This window comes from Diadema antillarum, unplaced genomic scaffold (assembly GCF_040938485.1).
Source record: "Diadema antillarum isolate AM-2024a unplaced genomic scaffold, OU_Dant_1.0 seq00000554_RagTag, whole genome shotgun sequence".
Classification (NCBI taxonomy): domain Eukaryota; kingdom Metazoa; phylum Echinodermata; class Echinoidea; order Diadematoida; family Diadematidae; genus Diadema; species Diadema antillarum.
The window spans coordinates 125,564-128,072 of NW_027271497.1; positions in this window are offsets into that span (position 1 = coordinate 125,564).

A 2,509-nucleotide genomic window follows, 5' to 3' on the forward strand; every position below is an offset into this window, starting at 1 on the left:
CCATGTCACGATGTGAGCGATGACCCAGTACTCTCTACAGATCTCTTTATGAAAAACAGATAATTGATTTGAATTAATTGATTATAATGTTATATCTCATTGAAAAGCTGTTTCTAAAATTTGCTCAAAGCTTGAAAGAGAGAAAAATGGTCTAATCTACATGTACTCAGGTCCTCTCCTTCCTGTGTATCACTGATTAACTATGAAAGACTACATAATATTGCTCTGAATTGAGGAACGTCCAATCAGTATAAACCTCCATAGGATAGGAATGGAGTATGTTCCTTGCTATCCAGGTTTTGATGGAGTTTGAAGCAGGGGTTCATTCTGTAGTCTTACGTGCCACAGAGCATGGTACCTTAATGTCTCAAAGACATTTGTTAATTATATAAAATGATTTTATGGACTCATGTTGTCTCCTGCAATACAACCTGTTCATTGCAACTGGTTGACAGTTGACTGATTGACCACCTGTAAATGTCACAAATTGCTGCCAAATTGTTTTATGTTCAAAATCAAAAGCTAGTGAGATGCTGAGATTTTTTACCAAGATATTTCAGCCTCATTTCATGATGGAAAAAAACTTACCAAAATATCTATAATGCTAGTAAGGTATTTGTTAGGTATCTGTTAACTGAAAATGAATTGTAGGCCCCCTATGTTCAGTATTTGCAAGTGATATCTTTGTGTTAATGTCGGATGTTCAGGTATGAGTAGTATGTTGCTTGTACATTACTTGTAATTATCTGGTGGACAGAATGCAGCTCTACTATGTTTGTTTGTATTTTTTTTTTAAATCCATCTCTTTTCTCCATTGCCTGAAGAATCAAATTTTTACCATTATGGTTTCCCTCGTAGCTTCACTACAGTCAATCTCGCTTACCTCGACGTCGGATTAGCCGAATATCACGTACATGTACCTCGGGCGCAAAACTCGAAGTTCGGTTACCTCAAAGGGAAATCTAATGTCCCGATTTTAATTAACTTATTGTTTTTCCCAGCATGTTGCTCGAATTGAAATTGCAAACATCACTCAGCATTTCCGATTAAGTGCGCGTGGACAGTGAAGACATGTCACAAATCTTTTCACACTCGATTGTAAATATTCTGAGACCAGAATGATCGTGCGCCCAAAGAAATACTCGGTACACAGCTGACAAGAAAAATCCCCAACACCTACCTACACAAGTACAGCACGGTATGCACATAGCACCCGTGCCAATGGAGTGCTTATGATAGCACTACGCTCTGCCCCAGCATCTTCTTAAATTTCTTTAACCACTGTGTTCTGATTTGCGATCGTGATAGTCATGCCGTGCGCATAGATTTCTTCACTGTCATGGCGCACCTGCTTTAAATAGGTGTTGACAGTTATATCTTTGGCATTAATCACGGTCTACTGTCCAAACATCAATGTATGTTATTCTCTTTATAATTACGTCCCTCTGCACCTCAGAATAGGCTACTAGATCGATGCGCATTACAAATACTGTACTTATTATTATTATTATTATCAATCTCCTGCATAGTGCTTTTCTAACTTTTTTCCTTTCACGAAGTTTGTTTCATTAATTCTCCCCCGAGAACGCAAGCACTGAATACTTTTTTTTTTTTTTAGCGATGCGATTATGAAAATAGTGTGGTATATCAAGCCATCAAGCCACTTCTGTTAATCAGTTTAAGATTTTGCTGAAGACTTATCTTTTTAGTAGATAGTCCTTTGGAATAGTCCAGTTGTTGGTCGGTCGATGGAGGGGCACACTGATTTTGATTTTCATTATTTGTCGTAATTATACACTGTATTTATTTTTGTGTGTGTGGTATTTGTGTACTTGTATTTTGGTATTTTGGTATTATTCTGGTATAAATATTAATTTTTCCGGTAAACTGTGCGCTTAGAAACATCTGTATTAAGTGCCTTATAAATGTATTGTATTATTATTATTATTATTATATGATCTGGAAGTATAGGCCTAGCATAATAAAGAATAGATATGATGTAGCAACAGTCTATTCTGATAAATTTAGATGTTACGGAATGATACGCTGTACGATTTTCAGACAAAAAAAAGAAATCATCATTTACTTTACCCCTGTTTTGACTTGAATCTTATTTAAGTTTTCGGTAATTTAATTTTTTCCTCTTTTATCGCAATCGTACAGGCCCCCTAAGATTGTTTCTCTTTTTTTATGCGAACAATCCTCTTCGGTAAATGTTTATAATTGCAGTAATAGCGCTGTACTCAGAAGAAGCCCGAATCTGATCTTGCAATATTACTCACTACTATTTTTTGGCAACCAAGTAGCTCATCCTTTGTGTGCTGCACGTATTACTGATTGCGGCTGTCAAGACACACCACAGTCATTCACACGCAATGTACATTTCAGCACGCATGTTCTGCAACCCCGTCTTGCACTCGATTACATACTGGTATTTTCTTTTTGTTTTTATGGTGATAGGTGATTTAATTGTTCACCAGAAAATAGTGTTGAAAGAAGAACATCGATT